The 24,595-nt window shown below is 42.2% G+C and overlaps 1 protein-coding gene and 3 long non-coding RNA genes across 17 annotated transcripts in view; 2 read left to right on the top strand and 2 right to left on the bottom strand.

The window, feature by feature from the left end:
* The window catches only part of LOC105482443 (uncharacterized), an 81,605-nt gene extending 75,134 nt beyond the window's left edge, over positions 1-6,471 (top strand). For both annotated transcript variants that reach the window (XR_011622996.1, XR_987610.3), the window contains exon 3: positions 2,967-6,471. This is a non-coding gene — a long non-coding RNA (uncharacterized lncRNA). The remainder of the gene's footprint in view (positions 1-2,966) is intronic.
* The window catches only part of LOC105482440 (phosphatase and actin regulator 1), a 578,235-nt gene that overhangs the window by 195,187 nt on the left and 358,453 nt on the right, over positions 1-24,595 (top strand). The window lies entirely within an intron of this gene.
* LOC139363090 (uncharacterized) lies at positions 7,189-9,508 on the bottom strand. Its single transcript, XR_011623003.1, has 2 exons — positions 8,810-9,508; positions 7,189-8,502 (listed from the first exon to the last, which is right to left on the bottom strand). It is a non-coding gene; the product is annotated as an uncharacterized lncRNA (long non-coding RNA).
* Positions 9,515-24,595, bottom strand: part of LOC105482442 (uncharacterized) — a 48,155-nt gene continuing 33,074 nt past the window's right edge. The window contains exons 7-8 of one of the 2 annotated variants that reach the window (XR_011622999.1): positions 17,082-17,213; positions 9,515-10,028 (exon numbers count right to left, since the gene is read on the bottom strand). This is a non-coding gene — a long non-coding RNA (uncharacterized lncRNA). Of the gene's footprint in view, positions 10,029-17,081; positions 17,214-23,136; positions 24,163-24,595 lie in introns of those variants that run through there. The other variant, XR_011623000.1, reaches the window with a different exon arrangement.

Below are 24,595 nucleotides of genomic sequence, written 5' to 3'. Positions count from 1 at the left end.
GTTGGTACTCCGTTTTGAAGATCTAGAAATTTGATTAATTTTTCCCCAGTACATTCAAACATGATCACTATCTCCAGATCAGCCTGGTACCAAACTCACAGAAGGAACCTGAACATCTTTCTTGAAGACGAAGGAGTGGCTACTCATTCAGGATATTAGAAGAGTAGAACCATAGTCTAGGTTGGAGATTGCGAGGGCCTCTACACACCAGAGGTAAAGGGGTTAAATAAGGGAGAATGAGAATGGAAAGTGGTAAGAAGATAGAATTGGGAGGGCTTGGTCACTATTAAAGTTTATGAGAGGGAGCTTTCAAGAAAGATGTCCAGGTTCCTTCTATCAGTTTGGTTCTGCCTTGTTAGAGGCTCCTTGAGGCCTTTTCTTACGATGCAGAGAGGTAGTATAATGGAACATCAATGTCGTGTTTTAATTATTATTTCACAATATAAAAAGACAACCTGTGTGTCCATCTATGTGATACTTGAATAATTCCCACAAAATCTCCAGCTTAGCCTACGTAGCTATGAGACATTCACCAACTAACTCAAGAGACAGCTGATTCTTTTTTTGAATAGTTGACATTTAGGGTGTTCTTCTTTATATTGATCTAATATCTATTGCACTATGCCTTCCATCCATCGACCAAGAATCGCATCTGGGCCTGGTAGAACAAGCCCAAATCCTTTTTCATAGGACAACCCTTCAAATTCTTCAAGATGGTTATCAAGTTCCCCTTCATCTTTGCTTCTCCAGACCAAACTTTTCCTGTTTTACTTTATGAGTTTATGTAAAGAAAATAAACTGAAATTAGAAATAGAATTGGACAATAATATGGAGGCTGCCTATTATAGATGAAGCAGTGAGCTCAGTTCCAGGGATAAATAGGATGGAAAGCTTAGTGGCTGTCTTTAACACATTCACAGTCTAGTGAAGAAGCCAATGCATAAGTGGAAAGAATAATAAAATGTGCTAAGTGCAGTTGCAGAGATTAAAAGAAAAAGGATGCTGTGCAAATATGATGGAGGAGACAATTCTGCCTGCAGCAGTCAAGGAATGTCTGGCAAAGGAGGTGAAATGTGAGCTGAATCTTGAAAGGCAGATAAGAATGGGGCAGGTGACTATGGCATGGAGCTGGGCAGGGAAGTGGGGGAGCCTCTGTGTGGTCCTCCACAAAGAGGGAGCACAGGCACATGCAAAGGTTAAGAACAGTGTGCTCACGGATTAAGGTTAAGTGCAGGTCAGCCAGGTGCTGGATGCACAAGTGGTAGGAGGAACAGGAGAAAGGAGATGACCCATGGCAGGCAGGAAGCCGCACATCTCCTTGTAGGTCATGGCAGGTTTGCTTGACAACATGAAAACAGCTATCTGCTAGCCATAAATACCCACTGGATGATTTTAAGCCTGGAAATGACACTGTCAAATTTCAATTTAGTAAAATGCATCAGGTGGCTGCATAGAGAGAAGATGATGGCATGAGGGGACAAGGGGCAAAACAGAAATGATCAGGGCATAGCAGTACTTAGGCAATGGAGGTGGAGAGGCAAGGTGTAGACCCACATTGTCACACAGGTAGAGTACATTCAGTACTTGAATGGATGTGAGTGAAACAAATGGTCAGAAAGATTTAAAAATAAGTATCCTTAAAGACTCCAACTTTTTCAGTCATCTCATGTCATACTCTTGCCCATCTCCTCACCATTTGGTTACATATTGATGGAAACTAGTGAGCCTTCTCCCACAATTTCACTGCAACCTATTCTTCCTCATGGTGCAGTGATCTTGCAATAATAACGATGTCACTATTTACATTGTGGTGCCATCTTAAACTGCAATTAATTCACAGTTCCAGGCTATTAGGAACTATTGTCATAACAGCTATGGCTTCCTTTATCTGCAAATGCTGAGTTGTGAGATATATAATTATATGCGACAGTAATTAGTTTTAAATTTATTTTTGTAATTATACTAATTGAATATGGATATGAATTTAAAAGTATGAAGGGCATGGCATCGAGCCTGATGCAATGTCTTCATAAGAAGTAGATGAAAGAAATGATTGTTATGAGTAGGTGAAAACAAATCTTGCTCATTTGTAAAAGTGCAGTGTAAATACAATGACCCATGTATCCCCTCCCGGTTGAATGCCAGCATAGTACGGTTGCCATGTGGAGTCTTCATGAGAGCTCATTTGAAACTGGGCCAATGCCCAAATCAAGGGGAGAGCATCCTGGCTGCTGCTGCGACTTAAGACCTGCAGCATTCCCTTGGACCTCCCCCATGAATATTTGAAATTTCCCTAGAAGACATGCCCAGTAGGGTCTAATCTCACCACTCTTGCATACCCAGGGCCTATGATTCCCACTATTCTTCAACTTCTAGCAAACATCCATTGGTGATCTCTCCAAGCCCCACATCCTAAGATCCCAATTGTCTGCAGTATCTGTCCAGCCCTGCCCTGGCAAACCCCGCAGCCTTCTCCTGGTGGTGGCAGTGAGTTCTAGAGAACAGAGCTGCTTAATCTCCCTTGGCTCAGCTCCTTTATATGAGCCCATCTGCTCTTCAATTCTGTGTAGATCACAGCCAAGTCCAGCCTTTGTATAAAACACTTGGGGCCCCAGACCAGCCAAGAGGGAGGAGTAGGCAGGTTTTCCGCTGCACATCTTCCTAGATGAGCTCTACTGTATAAGCTGATAGACCAAGGATTACATCAGGCCCTTTAGTATATCCATCAGCAGCAACGTGCCATAACCACTGAAACTCTAATAACGGCCCCCCAGGATGCATTTGTCTCCTACTTACCAGTTCATGTCTTATAAACCCTTAGGTGTCCAGTGATAGGTGCCTAAGCATAATCATAGGAGGATACCAGGCCAATGAGAATTGGCAGACTCAGGCACTAACAAAATATAGTACTTGTTTTGAAAAATAGGAAAAGAAAATCTGCTTGATCAAATTCTTTTTTTCTCTAGGAAAATGTATTGCTAAGCAAAACAAACAGGCTTTACCACGTGAAAATAAATACCTGCAACTTGTTCCTCTTTAAGTAAATTAGGAAGCAGTAACAAGGATCCAGTTTCAGCTTTGTTCATCAGCACCACGGACATGTACGTGTTAGTATTGACAGAATTCCCCTTTTGTCAGTAATATCCACCGTCTACTGGATGCCCAATATGAGTGGGCCCTTCTCTAATCTTCCACGTAGTCATGAAGATGGGCATTTTCCCATTTTGCAAACGAGAAAACTAAGGTGCAAAGACAGGTTAAGTGGCGAAGCCTGGATCTGAATCAGATCTGGCTGCACTATGGCAGTTCAGCAAGTAAGTCTCTGGGAACCTTAGAGATGGGAAGATGGGACATGTACACGTAGAACTGTGGTGCATGGTGTCATGTGGCAGGCATCCCAAGGGTGGCAAAGTGGCACAGGAGCTCAGAGGGAAACACCATTTCTGACTGGCATGAAAGCTCAGTTTGGCTGGCAAAGGGGCTGCATGGAGATGGTGAGGAACAGTCTCCAAGGTGTCTAATCACAACCTCACAAACAGTTTGCAAGCCAATCCCCCACAAAACTTAACAAAGCTGTGCAAAACTGGTGCTCAGGAAATCCCTATTGACTTAGAAACCTCACTACCTTTCATTTCCTAACTTCGCGTGTTGTGGATTCTGCCTGGGCGTAGATCTTACGGCCATAAGTGATTTCCAAATTCTTTGTAGGTTCGTTTCAATTTTCTATGTTTCTTCTAGTCCCTGCAGAAATCAACACTGGGGCTTTGTGTCTCAGAAATCAACATTGGGGCTTTATGTCTTCAAAAAAAAAAAAAAGAAAGGAAAGAAAGAAAAAGAATTAGAATATATATCACACCGTATCTTACTTTGGAAAAAGAGTCCCCAGAGGAAAATATACTTTTTGAAATATTGCATATCCTTACTCTTAGTTGCTGAGAAAATCTAGCCTTTCCGTGAACTTGCCGGAGAGCTGGTAAGTAGAAACAATTTCTGAATAAAATGCTTGCAATACTGAGGTGTCTGCTAGAGGGCAACATATGTTAAATAATAATGTGGCTGTTTTTCTGCAGGATGGCACAAAGTTTATCTAGTTCAAAAGCAAAGTCCAGAGCCTACGATACTCAAATGATTTTTTGTTTAAACAAAATCCAGGGTGACCACTGGCATCTCAACTGAAAACCAACAGCCCTTGCAGTTTTGCTACTTTTCAAGGGGTTTATAATGAACACCTTAATAAGTGCCTTTGTACCCTTTCCAAACAGCTTTACAAAATAATCTCGTTGTTATTTAAAGTAACTAAGCCTTCTCCACCACCAACTGTGAAATCCTCTCCAGAAAGCTCTATTAACTTTAGTACCTGAAAACAAACTTATCAAAGAGGAAGGTGAAAGGAAAATACATCGTCGAGGACAGAGAGACATGTGATGAGTGTTGTACTTCAAAACAGCATTTTATTTATTTATTTATTTATTTATTTATTTATTTATTTAAGATGGAATCTCGCTCTGTCACCCAGGCTGGAGTGCAGTGGCGAGATCTTGGCTCACTGCAACCTCCGCCTCCTGGGTTCAAGCGATTCTCCAGCCTCAGCCTCTTCAGTAGTTGGAATTACAGGTATGCACCACCACGCTTGGCTATTTTTTTTTTTTTTTGTATTTTTAATAGAGACGGGATTTCGCCATGTTGGCCAGGCTGGTCTTGAACTCCTGACCTCAGGTGATCCACCCACCTTGGCCTCCCAAAGTGCTGGGATTATAGGCGTGAGCCACCATGCTTGACCCAAAACAGCATTTAATCTCAAGAGCAGACAAGGATAGGCTCCCAGGGTACCCCAATTTGTAACACTAATCAGAGGGCCTATGTTGGTGATTTTTTTCCATTATCTGTGGTGCATACATCATATTATGCAAAGAGAGACTCTGTTGTGCAGTTTTGAAAAGGTTTTTCTGGCTGGTAATTTTGGGCCTATCTCTAAAGTGAGGCTATGCCTGGTGTAAAAGTGAACATGCAAGGGATGTAGATGTTACTCACGTTGGGCCTGTCTCCCCCACGCCTTCCACTCCCCCACCCTGATAGCATACCTTTGCTAAGGAATAGATTTGTTTCATCCTCATTTATCTAAGAAATGAAGGTTCTAAAACTTTGGCTTTTAGGCAGGGCGCAATGGCTCACGCCTGTAATCCCATCACTTTGGGAGGCTGAAATGGGCAGATTGCTTGAGCCTAGGAGTTCGAAACTAGCCCGGGCAACATGGCAAAACCCCATCTCTACTAAAAATACAAAAAATTAGCCAGGCATGGTGGTGCATGCCTGTAGCCCCAGCTACTCAGGAGGCTGAGGTGGGAGATCACCTGAGCCCAGGAGGTCAAGGCTGCAGTGAGCTGAGATTATGCCACTGCACTACAGCCTGGGCAACTGGAATGAGACCCTATCTCAAAACAAACAAAAAACAACAAACAAAAACCTGGCTTTTAAAGCCATCGTAAGTATGTTTTGTAGGAGGGATTTGTCATGCCTGAAAAAGCTTCATACCTGTTCCCCTATCTCCCAGCATGCATACTTTAGCAATATCAGATTAAAAACCAAGTTTCCTACAGAAAAACCCGAGGTGGACATACGACGAAAACATTTTAAATTGTTCCCATCTGATAAAAGCACAAAGGATGATGTCTCCTTGGAAAGATCATGCAGAATATGGAACAGCGCTGGCTCCAGAGGTCATCAGGTGACTAGCCTGTGAGGCTAGGCTGTCAGGCAAATTGGCTGTGAGCTCTCACTGTGTCCCAAGAGCACTTAAAATGTCAAAACCTTCACTCGGATTTTAGCACACAAAGTCCCACGACCCCCTTGCTGCAAATCCAAAGAGCCATGTGGCGGTTAGGCACTGGGCAACCTTGAACTTGGTAGGACTGATTAAACATTAACAGCTTCCATCTGAGACCATGTCTCCCCAGGAAATGTCTGAATGGATAAAACTGTTCTCCAATCATTTCAGGGGCTCCCAGCTGTCTCCAGAGGCCCACCCTGCGTGCCCTCAAGTACGAGAGAACTCCTTAGAGGTGGGATGATTTTTCTGGTATCCTTATCAAACTCCAGCTCTGGAGTAACATCATGCATCACACATTTATCTCAGCCCCTCTCAAAATCAGAGAGGATCTTAGAGCCTGAAATCCTGGGGGGTCTGACGATCTTTGTGGCCCAGAATCATCAGCAGCTGAGCTGCAAACCTTTGCGCATGTTTCGTGATGAAGAGGAAGTGATATCCCGGGTATTCCTGAATAACACATCACTGCTCACAAACAGGAAGTGGTCACAGAGGTGACCTGTTTACACCCTACTCATTTTTGATACTTTTGAAGATGTTGTTTCTGGGAACATCCTGAAGCAGACTCTGAAGACACTCAATTGTACTGAGTGGTCTGAGACAACTTCTTTTCTTTTTCTTTCTTTCTTTTTTCTTTTTTTTTTTTTTTTTTTTTTTTTTGATAAGGGGTCTTGCTGTGTCGCCAGGCTGGAGTGCAGTGGTGCCATTTCAGCTTACTGCAACCTCTGCCTCCTGGATTCAAGCAATTCTCCTGCCTCAGCCTCCCAGGTAGCTGGGATTACAGGCACACACCACCATGCCCAGCTAATTTTTGTATTTGTAGTAGAGATGGGGTTTCACCATGTTGGCCAGGATGGTCTCAATCTCTTGACCTCATGATTTGCCTGCCTCGGCCTCCCAAAGTGCTGGGATTACAGGTGTGAGCCACTGCGCCTGACTGAGATAACTTATTCTTCCAGCTCTGCTAGGTCTCCTCCTACCTCTGAGACTGCTCCTTCTCACCTCTTTTGCTCACTCCTTCACTCTGCCTAGTCCTTAAACTTGGGGAATCCTAAGGATTCTGTTCTTGACCTTGCTTAGCTCTGAAACTCTATATGTCCTCTCCGGGGCAATTCACTTCAACTACTACAGATGTGCTCAAGACATCTGTATCACTAACCTGAGTTCTACATTCTTGCCCTAATCACTTATTTGATTTCTCCGCCTGGAGGTCCCACACAAACCTTAAACGTAGCAATTGCAAATATGAATTCATTATCTTTACCACCAAAAGGTTTTCCTCCTTCTCTGGCTCAGTAAGGACCACCATCCACTCAGTTCCTCTCTCAGGGGGAGCAATTAGGAGACAGAAATCACACGGCCAATTGAAAAAAAATGAACAATATTTAAAAAATCATTAAACTATGACAGTGGAGTAACTATAAAGAGGACTCTCAAGGGCAGTCTAGAGCTAAGGAAAAGTCCGCAAGTAAGGACAAATTTGGAACTGGGTTCCCTCGTAAGGACCGAGGTTCAGGTCCACTGGAGGAAGTGTTCTTACAGTCCACTGGATGATGGAGAATTTGGCTGGGTTGTCCACACCAGAGCTGATCAGCAGTCACTCAGCAGCAGGAAGCGACCCTCTGTGATGCAGGTGAGCCCGGGTTGATGGGCAGTTCACAAGGGAGTTGGAGATCAAGTCCCGGAGTATGTCTTGTCTGCATAAAGACGGCTTGAGCAATGTGATGCCAGGCCAGGCCAGGGCAGCGAGGTGACCCAGGGACTGCATATTCTGGGTGTGCAGCTGGGGCAGGGAACCTTTGGATGTCCACACGCACACATCTGCGCCACCAGAGCAAGAGCAAGAAAATGCAAAACTTAGCATCAAAACCAGAAGGAGCCAGGGGCAGTGGCTCACGCCTATAATCCCAACACTTTGGGAGGCCGAGGCAGGTGGATCACTTTGAGCTCTAGAATTCGAGATCAGCCCGGGCAACATGGCAAAACCCTGTCTCTACTAAAAATACAAAAATTAGTAGGGTGAGGTGATGCACACCTGTCATCTCAGATACTTGGGAGGCTAAGGCAAGAGAATCGCTTGAACCCAGGAGGTGGAGGTTGCAGTGAGCCGAGATCACGCCACTGCACTCCAGCCTGGGCGATAGAGTGAAACTCTCTCTCAAAAACAAACAAACAAACAAACAAACAGAAAAACACAGGAGGAGAAGTGCCCTTCTTCCTGCAATGTCCCTCCAGTACCCTCCATGGACACAGTAGAAGAGAAATGCTTAGAGTCCAGTTTATTATCACAGAGCAGGTACTGAAAGGTGAATTTGGAGCTGAGCTATAATAAATCTGACCGGCACAGTTGCCCAAACTAAACTCCTTCCTACTCACTCCTCACAGTTGGTTGCCAAATCTTGCTAACAACTTAGCAGATAAATGTCTCTAGAATTGAACCCGTCTTCTTTGTCACCCCTACCGCCTCTGAGTTAGTTCATCCTCTTCTTTGCTGTCACATGGACTTTGGTCACAGCCTCATGACTGGTCGTCCTGCCACCAGTACATTCTCACTCCAGCCCCATACCTGCATGACTACCAGGTAGCTTCCCAAAATAACAAAATTATCTGTATTACGCCCTTGATTGAAAACCTCTGGTGCCTGATTGGCTAGCGTGAGATGTTAATACCAGGAAAACCTGTGCATGGAGAAAAGGGCGATACATGGGTGTCTCTGTAATGCGTGGGGAAAAGGGTAACGTATCAGTATCTCTGCCTGCTCAGTTTTCTGTAAGCCTAAAACTGCTCCAAAAACTACTTCATTCACTTAAAACAAAACCAAACCACCCTCCCTCTATGACTTCCCTTTTCCAAACTCCTCATCTTGGCAGGAGGTTACTCACAATCTTCATGTCTGTACGGCCTCATCTTTCAGTTCCCATCAGACTGAATTTCTCATACAAAACCCTGAATTTCCACAGCTCTACTTCAAACCAAGTCACCCACCTTGCTTTTCTCCAGTGGAAAACTTCTATTCATCCTTCAAGTTCCAGCTCAGATGTCAATTCTTATTAAAATCTTCCCAGCCAGCTAGTCATTTTTCTCTCCCTGCTCTCATTTTATTTCCCAACATGCAATATTTTAAATGGCTTGTTTACGTGTCAGGCTTTGTCATGTGTTTATACACTAGAGGGCACAGACTGTTTATTTTTTGACAATTTATGCCCAGCACCTGGTACAGAGTAGGCACTCTGTATATGTTTGTTGAATGATGAATGGATGAATGATGAAACGAACACCAGCAGCCCATATGACAAATGTATTGCCATATCTCTGCAGTTGGGAGAGCGATATCATTTAGATGGTCAGGATACCTATCTTGTAGGAGACAAAAATAGATCAAAATTAAAATGCTAGATCTTCCAATATATGCACCCTTGATATAAAGCATAATGTTGACACTCAGTAAATTTTCATTTGCTAACTCAAAATGATTAATAACTAATAAATCTCAGCAGAATTGGATATTCCTGGGCCTGGGTTCTTGAGTAGAATAAATTGTCAAAGTGATGAATGACTAATGTTTTTTACTTTCAACTTATCAGCATTCAAGGGTACTGTAGTGCTCCACTCATGCTCACCCAGAAATCCAAACGACTTCTAGTTGAAGGATACTATTACCTTTTTAAGGTTGGTTGTAGCAGAGGTGATTATAATTGTGGCTTCCAAAGCAAGTGTGCCAGGCTCCAAGTTCAATGCTGCACTTGCATTCTTCACTTAATCTTCATATAGGCTTAATCAATTATGTTTTCCATGGCTGGGGACAGTTTTTCAAGTTGTACACCAGTTTATGTTTTTCAGATCAGCCTCTCTGTTAGTGAAGGTGCTAATAAGCGTTGTTGAGTGAAGTAGTCATAAGACTTGTAGCATAGCCTGGATTTTTCTCCAGCCAGTCAGCATCTCAGGATGGCCTTGCTTGGGATGAGTTGGAGCCTAGCTCCAGACCTTCAGTTTAGGTTGACCCTCAGGAGGGATCATGCCTTCCCAACAGCATTCATGTTCGTGTTGTGCTTGCTCCCTTTGGTCAACCTCAAGGAGAGTCATAAATGACAGGCAGACCAGGCGCACCGGCTCACACCTATAATCCCAGTGCTTTGGGAGTCTGAGGTGGGAGGATCACTTGAAGCCAGGAGTTTGAGATAAGCCTGGGCAACAAAGTGAGGCCCTGTATGTAAACAAATTAAAAGTAAAAATTAGCCAGGTGGCATCATGAGCCTACAGTCCCAGCTATTCAGGAGACAGAGGTGGGAGGTTCGCTTGAGCCCAGGAGTTTGAGATTACAGTGAATTGCAATTGTGCCACTGCACTCCAGTCTGGGCAACAGCAAGACCCCATCCATAAACTAAATAAAAATGAATGAATGAACAAACAAAGGAAAAGCAGCACAAACCGAGAGGTGGATATTACCCCTCATGTCAATACTGAGTCTCACTGAGTTGTACTCAGGAACTCAGAACTCAGAAATTTAGGGTGACTGGCAATTCAGGCATCACTATTCTGATGGTGTGCCAAACATAGAATGCAATTCGTGTTCAATGGTCACTAAAAAGAACCAAAAAAACGCTATCCTGCCTTCTATGGTGTGGAGCTTTGGCACCATTCATAGTGACATGAAACAGATACAATGGCAACAGGAACAGCATGTCACTCTTAGCTTTCATCCTGTGCTCTCCCATGCTGTGTTATTCCCAAGCAAACAAAAGCATTGCACCATAGATCACCTTTATAAGTCATTCCAGGTAACCATCCCTATAAAGAGCCCCAAGTATATTTCCACCAGACAGGACTTGCCTTAGGTTGAGGGCTGGCTATTTGGCCCATTTTCAAATCTCCCATTTCCTCCTCATCTAGGAATTATCAGAGAGTTCTGGGGAAACACTAGGCTGACATTTTAAAATTTCTATTACTCTTTTTGAACAGCCTAGAGTTAATTTTTATGCTGTAGCCATTGTAATCACGCACACATATCCGTACTTCACATTGCAAACACAATTTTGTTTTATACGTAATTGCATCTCTACCTAGTGAAAGGATTTGAGCACAAATTTTGACAGTGCATTTATAATCATGTTTGTTGACATTACTTCTGTTGTGGTACATAAAATTACCCATGTGCTATGAGAGATGCCATCATTATCATTGTTTCATTAGCATACAGAGGTTGTCTGGTTGTAGTTTTAGACATTCATTAATTTGATGTGATGTCTTCTGACCGTAAAACAATGCGTCACATGTCATAGGTGATTAAGCTTCCTAAAGCGTGCCCCATCATATAAAATCACCAGCCAATGCCTAAAACCATTGCGAGACATATAAATCTAAAGATAGAAGCAAAAAGCACAATCCCAGCCAGACCCCTAGAAGGGGACCAGGTGTGTTTTGGTGAAAGAAACCATTTGAATGTAATTTGCACTCAGGATGGAAGCAACCATTTGTTCAGATCACCTGAGCTTTAACTTTGACCTTTTAGTGGTAGTCCAGGAACAAGAAAAAGTTGTGAAATTTCTTTGATTTTTAAAATGCCGTTGTTTTATAGGGCTCACCACTGGCTTTGTAAAGACTTTTTATTTTTAATTTTTTTGAAATAGAGACGGAGATGGGATTTCGCCATTTTGCCCAGGCTGGTCTAGAACTCCTGAGCTCAAGTGATCCACTTGCCTCAGCCTCCTAAAGTGCTGGGATTACAGGTGTGAGCCACTGCACACACCCAGCCTGTAAAGACTGTTTTTTTTGTTTTTTGTTTTTTGTTTTTTTGAGATTCAGTCTTACTCTGTTGCCCAGGCTGGAGTGCAATGGTGCAATCTTGGCTCACTGCAACCTCCGCCTCCCAGGTTCAAGTGATTCTCCTGCTTCAGCCTCCCGAGTAGCCGGGACTACAGGCACGCACCACCATGTCTGGCTAATTTTTGTAGTTTTAGTAGAGATGGAGTTTCATCATGTTGGCCAGGCTAGTCTCAAACTCCTGATCTCGTGATCTGCCTGCCTCAGCCTCCCAAAGTGCTGGGATTACAGGCATGAGCCACCGTGCCTGAGCTGTAAAGACTTCAAGGAAAAAAAGAAACACAATCACATCGGATATGCACACTGGTACTAAGATCCTGCAGGATCCCTACAATCTAGAAGTCATGTTTCAGAATCAAGGAAATATGATCAATATTTTACCCAAGTGCCTTCCAAAACTTAGAATTAACTTCCTCATGCAAAAGGTTCTAGAGAGTTTTTCCACTGTGATGCTTCTCATGACTTTGGGCTCTGGTGCACTTGGCATTCCTCACTGCAATCTAATTCCAAAGTCAAGTTAAGTCATCGTTTTATGTGTAGAGAGTTAAATATGTATTATGCCTGTAGTCAGTGTTGGTATCCCTGCTGGACCCTGATCTTAAGGAGAGAGCCCTACATCTTTTGCATCTTTTGTTTTTATTCCTGGAGTCCAGCACTGTGCCTGGGACTCTAGGAGCCCTGGAGTACAATGGAAAGAGCAATGGTTTTAGTGTCATAAGGGCATAAATTCAATTCACACACTTCACTGCCTGTGTAACATTGACAAAATCACTTTTTGACCTCAGTCTACATTAGTTTTTCCATCTTCAAAACATTGTAATAAGTAATATCTACCTTAAGGATAATTATCAAAAAGAGAGAAACTAACATGTAAATATTTAGCCTGAAACACATTATTTACTCAAGAAACATTGGCGTTATTATTATTGCTGTTGTTATTGTTAACAGATAAATATCTGCTCAAATTTTCTGAAAGTTTCCAAATAAGCTTAATGGATGGTGAACAAAAGAGGAGAGATAAAGAAAATAACTAAATTTGTTTTTGTCCTGCCTCCAATTTACCTGACAATGAGTACAGTGAAGCATAAAGTGTTTTATACTCATAAACCTGTGAAAATTTCCAATAAATTGTAGAAGACTCAAAATCCACATGGAGGGAACATTTCGTACCGTTAGCATTGTGAAACTTCAGTTGCTTCTTTCTTCCCCAGTGTGAATCACTCATCAGTTTAACAGAGCAGATTAAGAACTTTTAAAAATCTGTCATCTGAAATAAACTGTCAAGGAGTCTGACTTTGCAGTGATGTTAATGAACGTTTTTCATTATCTCTTCATTAATGGTAATCCATTCATTATCACGTTTTTGCTTCTTTTCCTGTTCCTATTTTCCCTGCCAGGCACTATAAGGAGTGAGGCAGAATGCAATATTACAATAAATTTTTATCTACATTATAATTAATAAATTGTGGAATTATAGTGAATGTAAAAGTACTGTCATTATCAAAGTGCCCCTTTGAACAAGGCCAAGGCCAGGCCAAGGTAAAGTAGGAGCAAAATAAACAAAAGAAAGAAAGTAGCTGTAAGAAGGTGTGCATTATTATGTCAAGCAGCTTTTGGGGATGGGTGGGGATTATGCTGTAAAATTTAAGGGGCTGGAAAATAGAACCCCTAATAATAACTGCTACCACTTTTGAGTGATTAATCCTGTTTCAAACACCGTACAAAACATCTCATTTAGCTGTAAGTCAGCAAACATCTCATTTAGCTATAAGTCAGCCTTTTGACTTATATGCCAGAATGAGTTTGGCATTTGAGTTTGGTCCTGCTACCCTTGCTTGATACATGAAGTTTAGAGAATGAAGGCACTTATCCCCAGTTCAGACCCAGGACTAGGGTGAGACAAATGAGGCACGTAGGGTGCAGACTTTCAGGATGTGCCCGTTCTGAGGTTGGTGCAGTGCACCTGGGAATGGGCACCTCCTTAAACCAAGCACCCTAAGCTTGTCACTTGCTTCACTCTATCCCTGCCCTGCCATGATCACACAACTAGAAAGAAAATGGCCAAGTTATTTTTTAGATCAGGTCCAAAGTTCATGTTCTTGACTACTTTGTTAGGAACCGGCACAGGCATTCACACTCAGCTTTCTGGAGAATAAATTTGATACCTAATGAGTATCTGCCAATGCTGGGCACGGGGCTGGGTGTGCAGGGCACACAGAAATGAAAAAGACTGACATCCTACCCATGCTGGAGGGAAGGAAGGAAGGAAGGAAGGAAGGAAGGAAGGAAGGAAGGAAGAAGGGAGGGAGGAAGGAGGAAGGGAGGGAGGAAGAAGGAATGGAAGAGAAGAAAGGAAAGAAGGAAGGAAGAAGGGAAGAAGAGAGGGAGGGAGGGAAGGAGGGAGAAGGAAGGGAGGAAGAAAGGAAGGAAGGAAGGAGAGAGGGGGAGGGAAAGGAGGAAGGAAGAAGGGGGAAGGGAAGGAAGGAAGGAAGAGGGAGGAAGGAAGGGAGGGAGGAGGGAAAGGAGGAAGAAGGAAGGAAAAAAGGGAAGAAAGAAGGAAGAAGGGGGAAGGAAGGAAGGAAGGAAGGAAGGAAGGAAGGAAGGAAGGAAGGAAAGGAAGACAGGGAGGGAGGGAAGTAGGCAGGCAAGCAGGCTGGTCCATGCATTGCTGTGTATTGCATCTCAGTGTTGTCTGGCTCTAGTGCCAGCAAACCTTGTGAAAAGGGCCCTTACCCTCTCTGAGATTCATTCTCCACATCTGCAAATAAGAATGATGGCACCTGCACTATCCAAATCACAAAGTCACAGTAAAAACAAGTATCAAAAGGAGATGATACACTTTGCTTTGTGGCACTATAAAGCAGAGAACTTCTGTGAGCTACTTTGATAAGAAATACCTCATGTCATTTGCAGAACATTGAATAGGGAGTTGGGATCCCTGGGTTCTAATTTCTGGGTTGACTTTTATTGGCAGTATGACCTCACAAAGGACTCTTCTCCTTGCAAGATCTTGCTTCCTCATTCATTAAATGGGAAAATTGAAATAAAAAATGACTCTAAGACTTCATAATTGTGACTGAAGTATTGAGGGTAATGTTTAGTAAAAGCATATAAAATTATTCATAGCTCTGTCTTATTTTACATAGATCAGTACACATTAATAATATTGGCTTTAGAGAACTGCATGCAGTGTATGGTGCTGGAGCCCAGGGAAAATAAAGCGAGGGCATGTGAATTAGCTTGTGCAGAGCCATCAGCATCCATAAAGGAATAAAGCAAAGTTCTCATCCTAACCTAAAATGAGAATTTGAATATGCATGGAACAGCTAGATGGTGTTTAGAAGTCACATCCATAAACATGGAGATGGAAACAAGAACATATATCTCCTAGCTGATTCTCCATGCATTGACTTCAACTTTCCATTTTTCACTCCTCCTACTATCCTTTACCTGTTCATTTTCAATAATGTGCACTCCTAGTCAGTGGGTGGCAAAAAGGAGTATGGAAGTAAATACCTTCTAAATAGACCTGATAGACTTACTAGTTGCTTACTAATTCACTAATTCTATGAATAAATTATCTGCAGTTCTGATGAAGTATACATTATCCACTGAGACCATTGTCTATTAAGATTGGCATTGCCTTTGGAGTCAGGGTACAGGAATTAAAAGGAATAGCACCTCCTCCCACAACCCACCCTATTCCTAGAACTCTGCATCAGACCCTGGAGTAAATTGAAAGAACTATATTCCTTTAGTAAATACTTACTGAATGTTTTCTACAAGACACTATGTCAGGAGATATGTAATCTGCCATAATTCTGATTGCAAAAATCCCCCATGCAATTTTGATTACAAAAATAGAAACGGAGGCTTCCCCCATAAATCTATTGCCTCTGCAGCTAGGAATAGTTACAGAGACTTCCAGTAACTCAAAAGTTAATGCAAAGGAGACTAAGGATGTGCCCAAACTAGAAGAGATGAGAGGAGACAGGGGTCTAGATATGACAGACAAGTCCTTATCAAAGGTCATGGAAATGAATCTACTCCGAAGGACCTATGCTTTAATAATAAATAGTAAAAAAAATGTATGATTGAGAATTTGCTTTGGACAATGAATCTATGTAAGTTTCTCTCATCCTCTATTGAATGAAATTTAGGATAAAATATTACTATGCTACAATTCATAGAACACAAAATAATATTCACTAAAAACAATTTTGCAACAAATATTATGATAGCACAGTGCAACATCCTTGACATCATGTATGATTTCTGCAGCATGATTCAAAAGAGAATCGCATTTGCAAGATTTTATGAGAACCCCCTCCTTTTCTTAATACCAATACTTTGATATTAAAATTATTCCCATGGAAGCCTCTATCTTATCATTATCCTTGCCAATTCTTTTTTATCCTTTTCAGTTACAAATGAATCTCTCTCAGAAGCTCATGATTCACTAGTTTTGCTGTTCTCCCCATCATTTTCACTAACTTCAAGAAACCGTGCATTCTTCACCAGATTTGCCCTTTCTGTTTGCAATTGATTTTCATTGTGTTGTCAGGTAACGTTAGACATGAATGAGGAACTGATCTTCAAAGACAGGATAGGCCTGAAGAGGCAGTAGTGTAAGGAAGTGAGAGAGATGATGACTAATTGTATAAGCAGTAGGTTCATGTGTCACATGTTGATGTTACAATGGTTGTTTGCCTCTCTAAACACCACCATAATGGTGGAGGTTTGGATAATGAAGAGCTTCTGTTCATGGTAATAAGGTAATATTCCAAAGTAAACTGAACATCAAACACTTTAATTTACTAATTCAGTCTTGAAAGACATGATCTCCAAATACAAACTGTGCTTTTTGTTGCTGTTGTATTGGGGTAAGTTTTGGAGGCAGTAGTTTAGATTATACAAAATATTTGCCTTTAAGGCTAAATTGACCTACTTTATAAACTGCTGAAACTATGTGTTTCTAGATAATACATGTGTATGTATGTAAATACATGTATACATAAATATATTTACATATAGGTACAGAAAAACGTGTGTGTCCACACATGTGCCAACATGTGTTAATTTGTAATTATATTTAGGTTACTTAAAGTATATGCAAACAACAATTCAAGTTTTATTATTGGTTTTTATGTGTTTCTACAAGCAACCATCCCAAACTTGTTAAATTTTCTATTGACACTGATTTGCCAATCTTTTGGCAATGCACTAATTTCCATGAACTCTTAATGAGATATACAATGAGATTTAAAATTTTAAACTATAGTAAGTAATCATTTTTGGCAGTTGCTTACACTCGTTTGGACCCATCTTGAAAATGAAGAAGTGGTTTTTCTTACGTATTTGTATTGCAAATTGATGATCATAATGAAAATAGACATATTTTCAAGTCATTTCATTAGCATTACCCCTCAGTACATACCATTTATGACAGAAATCATCTGTGAGAAGCTCATTATCCCAGCATGGAATGTTTTTCTGGTTTTGATTCACATTCAGATCCATCACCTAAGTTTCTTATTTATCCTGGCATATGCTTCTCTGGCAGTAGCTGCTAAAATGCACACACAGCAGATGTCATTTGTATTTTATGTACAATCAAATGTCTCATAGGAAATGTGCAATGCAAACTTCAAGAAAAATGTCTCCCAACAACTTTATCACCTTTCGGTTGAGGGCTCAACTGACTTGTTGATTCAACATGGTTATGTTGTGATATTAGCTATAGGTTCAAAGTAAATTTTTTTCTGCCATCATTTTCCTCTAGGTTATAAATATATTGGTCATCTAGGTCAACAAGTCTTAATATTTTGGACCCTGTTCATCATTTCATTAAACCTATGAACACTCTTTCATATGACATACACACAAAAAGTTGGATAAAATTTAAATAACTTAATGTCTTTCTAAGGTAAGAAACTGTTCTAAGAGAATACTTTCTATATCATATAGCAATTGTGAAGATTATATTAGATCATGTACATAAAACTTCTAAGCCATGGCGTGGGCTTTAGCAGATTTGCAGTAAATATTGGTACATTTTCTCCACTCCTCTTGTTATGCGGAATTCATATTTTATTTCAAAGGTCCTGGATTTCGCTGGTGACTAAATGCATTTCCACTAGTAAAACTTAAAAATAGTTTCCCTTCTTGCAGTTTACACTGATATTACAGAAAGCCCAGAATTCAACTCCAAAGGTGAATAACATGAAGTATCCCAGAGAACAAAATGGCCTGGGAGCTCCCATTTCTCTGCTCCCCAAAAAAGGGTCTCCCAGTTCCCTGCAACCCAAAGCAGAAAGAGAGAGAGAAAAAAAAAGCATTTTCAGGGGCCTCTCTCTCATGGTCTCTCTCATGTATCTTCAAACTCCGTCACTCCACTGTCCATCCTAACGTGAACCCTGCCTGGCCCTCAAGCCATTATCACCTATCTCTTTTCCTTTCTTCACTAATACCTTTGAAAATAGTCTATAATCCTTCTTCCGCATTCTTCCTTTAAATTCACATGCAATCCCCTCTGCAGTGTGGCTTTTGCCTTTACCTTGCTACTGAAGCTTCTTTGGTTGTGTCCCCTCTGAACTCCTAAATGCTGCCTCTCAGACCTCTTACTACTAGATGGAACTCTGTGCAGCTAATGGCCCAATGCCCTGACTTCTTCCTCTTCTAGAATTATAGCTACCATTGATGCTTTCATTCTTTCCAGTCTCTCTCTTGGATCTTCTCCATCTTTTGGGTTTCACATTTTTTTCCCTTTGACTCTTGTCTTTTCTCTCAGCCCTTTGTTTACATTTCCTAAGATTTTGTCTTAGATCCTCTTCTCTTCTGGTTATATACCCTCTCTGGGGAATCTTGTCAATTCCCATGGCTTCAGTTCTACCTTGTTAACCAGTGACTTCCAAATCTATAACTTGATTCCTCACATGAATTCTAGATCCATATCTATGTTTGGATACCCTACAGGTACTTCGAATTCCTTATGCTCCCAACTTGTGTTATTGTCCACAGTCCAGGCTCCACCTGCTCCACACTGTCTCACAACATCAACATTCACTAAGCCTCCTGACTCATATCCTTGTCCCCATAGAATGCTGGCCATCAAGTCCTGCAGATTCTGCCTTTGTAGCATTTCTGGCTTTGGCAGCTTCTCCATCACAATCTGGTATGGACCCTCATTCCTCCCATCGGGATTTATAGAGTGACTTTCTCTTCTGATTATCTGTTTACAAACTGTCTTACAAATATCTAGCAGATGCTGTGCTCAAGCAGAGCTAATCACGAGCTCACAGTACTTATAGACAAAAGACCAATCTCTTTTGTGCAGCATTGAAGTCCCTACTTGCGCTGATCCTGCCTGGCCTTCTCGTCTTTGAAGTTACCAACTCTTTTCATGCCTCTGTGCCTTTGTTTAGCTCTCATTTGGGCCGGCTCCTGCAAGCCTTGTTAAATCTAGTCAATTGCTTAAGATCCAGCTCAGATGTCACCTTCTCTGTACAGATTTATTTCACTTTTCCACAAGCAATACAGTAATCACAACTTTGCTAATGCTGCTGGTGTAGCACATATCACATTGGGTCATTATGCACAGTTATTCAGATTGTTTGCTGAACAAGGACACCTAGCCTAGAGGACAAGGGTCTAAAATCCAGGCCAGTGGCAGAAGGGAGCATCTATTTTTCTAATTCACATAAAGGTGCAATATAGAGTATGGTGATCCAGTGCCAAAAGGGACTTCAGTTTAGTGCTTCATGAGGACATCTGCCTGTCTAGACTTTGGGGCTAGGTTTTCTTTGTCTTTGTATCTTCAATGTCTAGCACACTTTCTTGCATAGGCTTGCAAAGATGATCAATTTTGGAAGATTAACAACAACAACAATAATACCGTATAAGCATTAAAAAATCTCTTGTATTGTAGGAACAACTCTTAAGTGCTTTGCATGGAACATCTGAGTTGCCACATTAAGCCTATCAAGAAGGTACTATTAGTATTCCCATTTTGTGGATTATAAAACTGGAGCTCGAGGAAACTCAGTTATTTGCTTAAAGTCACACAACCAGGATTGGAATCCAAGCCTGTCTAATTCCAGAATCTGGGCCTTTAAACACTATAGCAACTTTAAACAGCGTAGGTACCATGCATGCATACACCAAAAAAGAATTCACATGCCCATGATGACAATGCCTGGGGCTCAGGACCATTTGAGAATCTGAAGTGTTTTTATAGAATGCAGTCTGCTGAAGAACCCAGAGGCATCCTGATGTCCACCTATAAAAAGATAGACATAACCTTTCTGCACAGGAACAGGACGAGCTCAGCCCCTGCTGTTTCATGAGAGTCTAAGAGGAATTATCCTGCCGGTAGGTTAGCACCGCACAGCGTTAACAGGGCTGCACCTCCGACTGCTGACTGTGGGTGTCTCTTGCTCTGCCACCAGCATCGTTTCTCTCTCACCTGTTTTGAACTGCAGCCAGGTTGTCGGCTCACATTCAATTTCTGGCATAGCCACTCTGAATAAGCCATGGAGCCCCTCTGTCAGACTCAGAATAGGAGGGGCAGCACAGCTATCCATCATCCCAGTTTGATCATGCCAGTCGCTGCATGCCCCCCAATTTCACCCAGGGCTCATTAACACATAGAACAAGAGATGCGGCAGACACCTCGTGAGAGAAAGACCTGCTGAAGGATGAGCAATCATCTTCAAACAACCATGGGAGAAGGGCAAGATCTTTTTCCAAAGCTGTTTTCGCTGCATGTGTTAGAAACCATAGTTGATCCTTATGGCAGGCTGCTGAACGAAACCCCTCAAAATGCCCGGTGCGTTCAACATTCATCCCACTACCTACGAACAGGACTGGCTTGAAATTAACCTCTAGGGTTCTAGGTAGTCCTAGAAACTAGGGCATGACAGGGATTTGTCTTTCTTTTATCTTCAGAATCCTGGTTTGATTTCTATCTTTTCCTCAAAGCCCGTTCCAGCCCTGAAGGATTGCTTCCTCTTCCGAGTTCACAGAGTATTTGCATCTGTGCAACTTACTTGAAAATTGCAATTCGTTCCATCCATCCATCCATCCATACATCCACCCACCCACCCATCCATCCATCCATCCATCCATCCATCCATCCATCCATCCATCCATCCATTCATGTGATGAGCCCTGAAGTTGTCCTACGTGGCAGGCACCATGGTAGGGGGCAGGACAGAGAGAAAATTAAAGCTCTACTCATATTCTCAAAGGGAGAACCCAGCCCCCTGAGCAAGGCAGATGCATGGACAGGGAAATTCAATAGAGGGTGTTCGATTCTATAACAGAGACAGGCAAAGGCGCCAAGGCAGGACTAAAGAAAGGTTACACTGAGGAAGGACACATGAGTCTTGAAGGAGAAGAGAGGAAAGTGAGGTGGTTCAGGCAAAAGCTCCTTAAATCAGAATGTCTGAGTGTAGGAGCAAGGCATTGGTGTTTTTTCAAAGATCTCCAGGCAATTCCAATGTGCAGCAAAGTTTGAGAAGCACTACTTTAGAGAACTATGCTAAGCAAAGCAGGATCAGCTCCATTTGGGACTTCATGTTCCACCCTTTACCTCCCATCCCCCTCACCCAAGATGGCTCACAGCCAACGCAGGACCAACTGGCACACAGGAACAAAAGGAGGGACCCCTTGCCTAAAGCTGGGACCAACTCTGAGAAGCAACTGATGCTTCAGAGCTTCCCCACGTGGTTAGGCTGAAGCTAGAATCCAACTAAGATCTCATCCTTGGTGTAGCCCCTTCTCCTGCCCTAACCTAGTCCTCCTACCTACTCCCTTGCTTTGAGAGCATTTATCTAGTAAGTCACATGCACCCAAGTCTCTGTATGTCCTCTGCTTTGGAGCACCTGACTCCAGACACCCCAGTCCTTCAAACTATTCATTACAGAAATTTAATGTGGATTTATTGGCAGTGATGGTGATTAAATTTCCCAGGGAGAGGAACTATAAGCTCTCAAATGTTATCCTCAGATGATGCATTGACCCTTTATTGGAAGAGCTTGAAGGACCATGGTTTAATCCAAGGAAGACGCAACAACAAGGTGACTCTCAGGGTTGAAACAGCCAAATGCGAAGAACAAATGACTCATTGTTCCTCAGTCACACCACTTCAATAGCTGCCAATCTCACCTCTTTTGAGTACTATTTATTCACAGCCAAAGCCTGGAACTTCTTCACTGTGTTATCTTAGTTTAGAAAAATACACTCAGCACCCCCAGATAATATTCTGGAATAGTTTCTAACTGATCAGCCTCTACTGAGATTGCTCCTTCATTCAAGTTTGTCAGAAATAATCATTTTAATTTTCTGTGAATGCCTTCATGGCACTTCCTGCTTGCATAGCCATTGTTTTAAGATGTTATTGCAAATGACAGTCTTTTGAGACAACAGCATGGCTATTGTCTACACAATTTTTTTGCACCACTTTTTTAAAAAATAAAATATCTTATCCCCCAAATACTGCAATATCTTAGTTAATCTCCAAACACTGCCTGTGAACAGAAAGAACGTTTTTTTGTTTTGTTTTTTGAGACGGGTATCTTGCTCTGTCACCCAGGCTGGAGTGAACCTGGTGCAATCATGGCACACTGCAGCCTTGACTTCCTTGGCTCAAGCGATCCTCCCACCCAGGCCTTCTGAGTAACTAGGACTACAGTTGTGTGCCCCGACACCTGGCTAATTTGGGGAGATTATTATGGAGACAGGGTCTTGCTCTATTACCCAGGCTGGTCTCGAACTCCTGGGCTCAAGCAGTTCTCCCACCTTGGCCTCCCGAAATGCTGAGATTAGAGACGTGAGCCACTGCACTGGCCAAGAGAATTTTTTTGGGTATGTGGAGAACCTCTTTGGGAATATATGGAAAGAAAGAGAAGTTCAAGAGAGCTGAGGCTAGGTCTTCAAACAATTACACCAGTACGTGGATAATCATTGTCTTTGTGCTGTTATAACAGAATTGTGTACAGCACTGCCAGCCACACCTGCTCCACAGCGTCAACTTGGTCCCCAGAAAGTTATCCCATCTTATCCTAGGTGGTGAATCACTGCAGAGGAGAGCACAGGAGCTAAGACTCTAACTGGTTGGAAGGGGTGGAAATAAACATCAATTCAAGGCTAGTTGGCAAGTAATTCAGTAGGAGAAAGGGTATATGGTTACCATGAATCTAAAATGTATGAGTACCATGAATCTAGAAGTTTCAGCCGAATCTTGAGTCCAGAAAGGTGACAAATGGGCTGGGCACAGTGGCTCATGGCTGTAATCCCAACATTTTGGGAGGCCAAGGTGGGCAGATCACCTGAGGTCAGGAGTTCAAGACTGGCCTGATCAACATGGTAAAACCCTATCTCTACTAAAAATACAAAAAGTATTTGGACATGGTGGCCCATGCCTGTAGTCCCAGCTACTCAGGGAAGCTGAGGCAGGAGAATCACTTGAACCTGTTGAACCTGGGGCAACAAGAGCACAACTCTGGAAGAAGAAGAAGAAGGAGAAGGAGAAGGAGAAGGAGGTGACAAAAGAAGAATAAGGTGACAAATGCACAGGACAGCCATGTAGGCAATTTTAGTGGTCAAGGTAAAGGCTAAGTTTCTATAACAAACAGGCCTTAAATATAGTAGCTTAAGATAGAAATTTGCTTTTCTGTCACATAATAACCTGGAAGAGAGTGGTCCAGTGCCATCCTTAACAAGTGGCTTCTGGTATTTCTCCAGCTATTGTCACTTTTCAGAGAGTGAGAAGGAGGTAAAGGAAGTTTAGGGAAGTATCTTTCTCCTTCAAGAAGATAACCCAAAAGTTACATACATTATTTTGGTTCATCTCCTTTTAGCCTAAGTTTAGTCTCATGGTCATACCTACCTGCAGGGAAAGTTGGCAACTCTAGTTATAAGCACAATAGCTATGTGTCCAGCTAAATTCAGGGGGCTCTGTTACACAAAGAAAGAGGTCAGCAGTCACTATCGTGGCAAGTTAATATAAATGTCCAGAGACCCAAAATAAATCCAGGAGAAAACTGGAGGTGCAGTCGAAGTAAGCTCATACTGTGGGGCATTGCATATGTAAATATCAAATACATTTTTTAAGTCTGGATTGATGGGTGAATGAGTAGATGATAAATGGGAGGACTGCTCACGTCAGCATCCGGGGCCTTTAATTAAACAGCAGTGATAGTCACAAAGCAGAATCACACAAACATTCACATAAGTAAAAAAGGAGGGGAGTGTACGCCCTGAATTGTCCTCGTATTCTTTCTGTTAGTGCAGGCAAGCAGAGGATGGCAAATGTGTGCTGAGGAAAGGGCTTAACATGCGTTTCAACTGTGGTCGCAACATCTCACAGCTGGGAGGTTCAGCCAGCTGAGACCCAGGCCAAAACCTTGGCATTCAGATTTCACTCAGGTAATAAGAGTCTTCCACTCTCAGCATCTCTTCCTCCATAGACTGGTGGTTCCAAGAGTATGATCTCAGGCCAGCTGTATCAGCATCATCTAGTAATATATTAGAAAAGCAGATTCTCAGGCCCACCCAAAACCTACTGAATCAGAAACTCTGGAGGTAGGACCCGAAATCTGTGTTAAATAAGTCTTCCAAATTATTCTGATGCACATTCAGTTCTGAGGACCACAACTCTAGACAACGACTTTGCTTCAATAACCTGTTTCTCCTGCCTGCTACTGAGGCCATTACCACTTTATATCTTTGGAGAGAAACAGTGAAGCCCATGAATGTAGCTTGGTTTCACCTGGATCTCACAAGAAGAGACTGACAGATCCGGTCCTAGAATCCTAGTCTAAGAAGGAATTTGGAAAAAATCCCTCATTTGTCAGCCTGTCTCTGTGCTAGTAAATATGTAAGCCCTCCAAGATAGCAAGTATGGCCAATGCTATTCCCAAATATCTTCAAGGATAAAAATCATTCAGC

The sequence above is a fragment of the Macaca nemestrina genome, chromosome 5 (assembly GCF_043159975.1).
Source record: "Macaca nemestrina isolate mMacNem1 chromosome 5, mMacNem.hap1, whole genome shotgun sequence".
NCBI lineage: Eukaryota > Metazoa > Chordata > Mammalia > Primates > Cercopithecidae > Macaca > Macaca nemestrina.
Note: the sequence above shows the minus strand (reverse complement) of the source record. Positions and strands in the feature narration are given on the sequence as shown.